The 7,398-nt window shown below is 40.0% G+C and overlaps 1 long non-coding RNA gene across 3 annotated transcripts in view; it reads left to right on the forward strand.

Moving 5' to 3' along the window:
- The window catches only part of LOC130159649 (uncharacterized), a 32,631-nt gene extending 25,237 nt beyond the window's left edge, over positions 1-7,394 (forward strand). For all 3 annotated transcript variants that reach the window (XR_008825810.1, XR_008825811.1, XR_008825812.1), the window contains one exon: positions 606-7,394. This is a non-coding gene — a long non-coding RNA (uncharacterized LOC130159649). The remainder of the gene's footprint in view (positions 1-605) is intronic.
- Positions 7,395-7,398: the final 4 nt, after the last annotated feature.

Consider the following 7,398-nt stretch of genomic DNA (forward strand, 5'->3'; position numbering starts at 1 on the left):
CCAAGGCTAAAATTCCTTTAGTAAGGCTTGTTCCACTTGCCAGAGTTAATACTGTAACGGAAATGGCCTTAGCATCCAGACTGTCCTAATTCAGAACAGGAAAAGTAAAGGTGGAACTGTATCTTGCAAACATTTCTTGTAATCCCTGCAACCCAAAGTCCAATAAACATTTCTGAGAACTTTCCCTGCTTGAAAGGACTTTCTTAAAAGAAGTGGTTTAGTGGCAGTTTTATCCACTTCTTTTAAGAAAGTCCTTTCAAGTAGGGAAAGTTCTCAGAAATGTTTGTCCAAAATGGGCACCTCCCTGCGGTCTTCCTTCAAAGAACAATTTTAAGCTCAAGAGCACCTGAAAACTGGGCAGTTTAAAACAAAAATTGCAGAATACAGACATGTTGGTATTTTATGTGTGGTGTGGTACCTATCTCAGGCAACATTAACTTGTCCTTCACTAGGAATTGCTCTTGACCATTTATATCTCTCCTAATCTTACATGTTCAACATGCTGTAACAGCGATTCCCTTTAATGTGAAATGCACTATACAAACATCAGATGTTATTAGTATACTATTATCAGACATAATTAGCCTTATGTATATTGTTTACAGAATACACCAAGGGTGCTGGAAACTGTTCTACATGCCTCCTGAATGGATTGTACTTATCGTCTGCTTTAATCTTCAAAGTGGAAGACCAGCAGTTGAATCTGCCACACAGTAAATACTACACCTTTCAGAAAGTGATGGGACTAAGAACAAGCGACTTTCCAGAGGAAATATCAGTAAAAGAGACACAATTACGTGCTTGATAGTACAAATAAATGGGTTGTATGAGCTATTTCTCCTTCCTCACGCTGTCCTTTGCTGTAATAGTTGCTGTCTTCATCTTCATAGTATCCTGCTACATAAGAGTGCTTCATCTTTGCAGGCAAGTACATGACATATCGCAGATGTGAAAGACATCCTGCAACTGGTAATGACCTTTATGTGGACTAGTGCTATGAGTAAAAGGGGAGGGAGTTGGGTTGAGTCTCATGCGCCTGTTTGGTGTGTGCAATCCCACTGTAGACTCCACTGGAAACCTTGACAGTTAGCTGTGTTCCCATTTTCCAGGACGTGTACTTCCATACACTATTTCTTCATTCATGAGAAATGTCTGTGTGTTTCCCAAGGCACCACATCTAGAAAGTGATGCTCGATTGCTGCCGGGCCCTGGTGTAGCTGTCGGGTTGTGTTAAGCATCCTCAGATGAGCAGGGGCAGGTCTGGGGCCGCAGCCTGAGGCATCGAGCACAGGCGGGCAGCTCCTTCCTACCTGCATCCCCAGTACCATTCCTCCCAGCCGGCTGTGGTCCCCAGCGAGTGCCTTGACAGGCTTTCATCCTGGCACGGTGTGCCCTGTTGTCCTTAATGCACCCTGGGCTGAAAAAAGTCCTGGTCTGTATTCCTGATGCCAAGTTTCAGTGAAAAGAAGAACCGCAAGCATGGAACAATGATATCTGATCAAGGGTTTCGGTCTGTGGAAAAGCTAATACGTAATAATTATTCTGAAATGTCTGTTTTGAATATCTCTGAATATCACAAGCTCTATATTTCATTCTCTTATATTTTATTCAAGAATATTTTTCACATAAGGAAGCTCTATGGACTTTTTTTGAACTCCCACAACAATGAAACAAAGTGCTCTGTGGTATCTGGCACGTGAAGACCCTTGCTGTGACTAACAGGGGAGAAGGCTGGTAAGTCAAATCTTATTTGCTGTAACCAGTAACAGTTTATGAGGCCTGCGGAGACCAAGCTGATAAATAAAGACCAGGACCAATCCGAGCATGGTGTGGGGATCAAGGACAGCAGGTAACATATTTATAAATGGGCTATACATAATTTATTGAAATTAGCATAAAGTTACAGTTTTACAACTCTGTAAGTCTTGAGTTACACATCAGCTGTAACAGAGACACCTCTTTAAATCTTAATATATGCAAAATGACACTTGTTACCTTTAGGTTTTAAAAAAAAAAGTCCTTCCAATACAATTAAGAAGCAATTCTTGTCTTCTCGCTGCATTAATTTATGCTTGTTACTTAAACAAAGAAACACTTAACTTTAAAGTAACGGAAGTCTTAGGTTTGTGATGTTGTAATGTTTATTGATACTGCAACAATTTTAATGGAGTGCATTAACTGATTATTAAGACTATGTTCTCACAAAGTGATGGAGATACTTAGCAAGACTCAAAAGCAACAGCTTAAGTAGGTCATAATATGCCAGGAAAGTTATGCTCGTTGATAAGCATAATATTTGGGCTTAAGTTTGGAGAGGTTTTAGAGAGCACCCAAACTATATATCCAGAGGTTTTTCAATCATCTTTTTTAAAGAGGTAAAACTATATTTTCCTGTGCAGAAGAACTGTTCATAATCATTTTAGTAGTTAACGTTATTCACCTTTTACAGCAAGAAGATGGTCTCGTGCTGTAGTATTACCTCTTTGGACTTGAGCTATCAGCTATAGTTTGGATCTGTTTGCTTTAGGCAAAGAAGCTAATGATGGAGTCAGTCATCCTTGTCAATCCTTGAAATATCCTTCTGTATTTCTAAGAAATGTTCAAATTCCTGTTCCATGAATGCAGCTTAAGAACAGGACAGAGAATATTTTGCTGTGATTTGATTTTTAAGGCCCTTTGTTACTTTTTCCTGCCTTTACTGCCTGAAGCATCTTTCTGCTAGCACTGAGCCCAGAAGTTCAGAGATTTGTTCAATACCTTTTAAGTTCTGCTATGTGTGACACATACGAAAGGCTGTTATATATTTTCCTTGTAAAGAGACACAACTGCAGTAAAAACACTCCTGTCAGTTTCTAGGTTTTAAGAGAAACAGGCAGGGAAAACCCTGCGTATTGGCTAAGGCTGAAGGCTGTGACGAAGAGCTTCCTGTCTTGGATTCCTATTCAGGTTTAGTGTCTACTACCGTCTTTCTTTGGGAAAGCAAATATTGGTCTCGTTACTCCCTTAATTACCCCTTATAAAGCCAAAAATATTTGTGTAGGATGAACTGTAACCAATTAAAAAGCAGCTACTGCCTGCGTGCTTTTGTCCATAGGATGTCTTACTTACATGTAAGTTCTTTTAAGACAATAGGAACTGTAATTATGGCCTGGGTTAGATTTTAGTTTTCAGTACTTTACAAGAAGCTACGCTGTTAACAGACAGAGACTACCTTCTTATTCTGGTGAAGTCATTCATTACATGCATGTTAAAGATGGGCACTTGAGGTCTATAGAAAACCCCCGGGAATAGAATAATGTTAAAGAAAAAAAAGCATTACATTTCTCCCTGCGTATCTTAAGGCAGGGGACCAACATCCAATTTATACTGCAAGGAGAGTGGGGATGGTTCCTGCACAATGTGCAGTGTCGGGTTGCCAAGAATAAAATCCTCCAAAATCATTCCACGGTTTTTATGGGTGACAGTGGGCTTGGATCAAACCAGTTTATGTGGCACAGGCATCACTGGGAGAAGTTGCTGTGACAGGAGAAAAATTTTCTGATGTATGGCACAGAGAGGTCTCCTAATTGCAAGATCTCACAGCTATGCAGCAGAACTGGTTTGCCTGATGAAGTAAGACGATTACTGTAGTACTCGATCCAGAGAGGGCCCTCCTCGCACCTGACTTGACTTGAGATCCTTTACTGATTATTGTGGCAGGAATGGAATGGAATGGACTATTCAGATGGAAGGGACCTACAACGATCATCTGGTCCAACTGGCTGGCCAGTTCAGAGCTGACCAGATGTTAAAGCATGTTGTCAAGGGCATCGTCCAAATGCCTCTGAAACACTGACAGGCTTGGGGCATTGCCCACCTCTTTGGGGAGCCTGTTCCAGTGTCTGACCACCTTCTCAGTAAAGAAATCCTTCCTAATGTCCAGCCTAAACCTCCCCTTGTGCAGCTTTGAACCACTCCCATGTGTCCTCTCCCTGGACCCCAGGGAGCAGAGCTCAGCACCTCCCTCTCCGCTTCCCCTCCTCAGCAAGCTGCAGAGAGCAATGAGATCACCCCTCAGCCTCCTTTTGTCCAAACCAGATGAATCCTGAGTCCTCAGCCACTTCTTATTTCCAGTTCTTCACCAGCTTTGTTGCCCTCCTCTGGATGCATTCAAGGACCTTCATATTAGATGATAATAATGGGTAATCACCAATGAACTACATATTAAGGAAGGTTACTGTATTTGAGATGTATTAGATACCAGCTGGTTTGATTTTGCTGTTACATTTGCAGATCTAGTTTAAAGGTCTGTACAGAATTGGCATGTAGGATAATTAGTTGTATGGAAAGTAAGTTCAAAGAAATGAGATTTATTCTCTCGCCTTATGGCAACACATTGCCTTTAGGTAACTCGCCTAGAGTTGTCCAAAAGCAGTTTCAGGGATGAAGACTCAGAAAGGAGATACTGCCAAGCACTTCTCAACAATAAGTTACAAATGGTGTCATTGATGAAATAATCTGTAATTTTTAAACTAGAGTTTGAGGTGTTGAATGCTTTATTTGGAATGCACAATTCTATACAGAATTGGTGCATATATGGACTTTGAAAGAGTACCGTGTTTGTGCAAGATTATTTATTTTGGCAAAAATCCTCACTTTAAATCACTCTCAAACCCATCTTTTAGGCAGAAGTCATTTGGATAGAAGACAAATAAGCGTGGCTCTTGTACCTATGCAGTGGCTCCATAGGCAGCACGTGGAGGCCAGCAGGCTGTACAACACAGGTGCAGAAGAATTGCACAGGTTTGAAATGTGAGATGAGTCTTTTCTTCAGTGTAAACATGCTCAGCTGGCTGCCAGTAATTATACTTGCTCGTCCTGCTACCGGCAACACCACGTCCAGTGTCAGCCAAGGGTTAACAAATTGTGTAGGAAGAAAACAATGGATTTCTTAAAAAAGAAATCTTTGAACTGTCTGTGAATAATAAAGGAGTCAACAATGTCTACTTTCCTAAAGCACTTTGAGATCTGTAAATTAAGGTTTACATAAGAGTGTAAATATTATTATTTATTTAAGAGCTCTCACATTACCCTTCACCACTTCTCTTCTTCCTCTTCCTCCTTACTTGTTTGTTGGGAAGATGCTATTTGCATTCATGTATATGTGTCCAAAGTGGGAGGCAACGAGAGGATGTGGCATGTAGGATTGGTAAAAGGAACAGGAGCAGGGAGGAGAGGGGATGAGGGGTGTGGGCAAGGTGAGGGGAGAGGCTATAAAAAGAGTAAGGAAAGGTTAGCAAGAGGGGAATAATATTGGATTTCTTTTGTAATTAAAAATTTCTTACCTTAAAGCATCAGCAGATCTTTGTTTTGGGGTTGGGGTTTTTTTTAATGGACATTTCTTAAACCTTTTAGTTAAATTTTCAAGACAAATAATAAAAGTTTAGAGCAGCTATGGTAAGGAAAACTTTTAAAATTTATCGGGGCTTTAGTTGTCAAAGCATGTGATATGATTCATATTTTTAGCATTCTGGCTGAAATAAAATTCAGACTACTGCTGGGGCTATTTTTTCACGTGCCGTGTTTTAGTCTGCACCTCTTTCCCTGCCATCATGCCTCCCCTGGGACAAAGTGGGAAGCACTCACCATCATACTGCAGGGCTGTGCGGAGCGCCCACTGCTCTGAACCCACAGTTCCCCGTGCCTGTACTGCAGGCTCTGGGTGAGCAGTCCCTTATGTTTTGGTAAATGTTGAGAATGGGTACTGGTATACGTTAGTAGCAAGACATCAACTAAATAGAAAGTTAAAAGAAGATACTGCAGGAAGAGTAAAAACAATTGTAATGTGTGACTTGAACTGAAACCATAGCTGTCATGGGAGGATGTGAACAAAATAACCCCGCTCACTTGTATCCCAAGGATGCATTTGTACTGGCAAAAACATTTGGGGCATGGTTGTAATAGAATACACTGGTTTTATAGTGAAGGGGCTGCTCGATTTTTATAACACCGAAACAGATCCCTTTTTCCTTTCAAACACATCTGTCTAAAATTGTTGGACATGGTATTCTTTCATAAAAACTGTCCTTCCTATATTGAAATAGTTCTTTTTGTGTTGGAAAGCCTTTCCTGTAGTTTTTCTCTCTGTGATTCCTTCACATTTTATTTCCCCCTCCTGTTCCTGGCACTGGCTCTGTTGAATGTTGTCTCTTTATGACTTTCTTCGCTACTCAGCTCTGGAAGTATGTTAACTACCATAACTCCATTCATTTTTTTGCATATCACTTATGGAAGATGAAATGCACAGTGTTGTAATACAGAACCTTGTGATAGGATTCTGGTTCTTTAGACATTAAATGAAGTGTTTTCTAATTGCTGTCAAAGTAGTCTTAGGAGTTCTTTACTATTCCCAACTATAGCAGAAATAATGGGCAAAAAATTGTTCTGAGGATGCATTGCAACCATACTCACCTAAAGCAGAAGAGTGCAGGGTAGCTAAAAGCAGACAACTTCCTGGTAGGTACTGAAGCTTCAAAGACAAATTTATAGTTCTTAATGGAAAATAAATTAATTAGTCAACAACAAAGTTGTAGCATTTCCATTGTGTTCCAAAATCAAAGCATCCTATATAATGGCTGGTTCAGAGTCTGCCTCAAATATTAATCCTTAATAAATACCCAGATGTACATCAATATGAATTTAATATTCACAAAATGTATCTGACTGGGCGTTTTCATTAATAAAATTAATTGCTGAAGTGTTTACATGCAGAATACTTTCGAGACAATAGAGAAAGCCAGGGCTTAAATTCTTCCAGGTAACAGCACAAAGGGAGGAGGTGTTCTTGAGCTGAGTGTGGGTAAGTCCTCAACTAAATAGTCGTTCTGGCTGTAATTCATACAGAAATCAGCACTGGTCTCCCTCAGTAATGATCAGGGCTGTGTGTTTTACATATCTGAAAGAAGAAAGGCAAATTTATATTAATGCTTGCTCCCAAATATAGACAACTAGATTGATTCTAGTTTCTGAACAAGTTAAAAGAGACAATGTTGTGTCCGAATGGTGGAAACAATACCAATTCTTTTCAGAGCTATGTAGCTGTTTTCTAGAGTCCCAACATCTTGAATGTACAGGAAATGTTCAGCTGTGCATTCTTTGGATTTGTGGAACATTGCAAATTAAATTAAACTGTAAGAGAGACAGTTTCTCTCCTAATGTTAGCAGAGGGTCTTGCTCATGCATGCTGTCTTTTGAAGCTGTGTCTACTGAAAGAGCAAACCTCATCATGTGAATATTATTATATTAGTGAATATATATCTTGGGCTGCTCTGATACCTTTGCCAAATGGATGACCATTTCTTTTACCTGCCTGTAATTATTTTTATTTTAGTTGTGATTTAGGTGAGCTTGGTTTACTGT

The sequence above is a fragment of the Falco biarmicus genome, chromosome 1 (assembly GCF_023638135.1).
Source record: "Falco biarmicus isolate bFalBia1 chromosome 1, bFalBia1.pri, whole genome shotgun sequence".
NCBI classification, from domain to species: domain Eukaryota; kingdom Metazoa; phylum Chordata; class Aves; order Falconiformes; family Falconidae; genus Falco; species Falco biarmicus.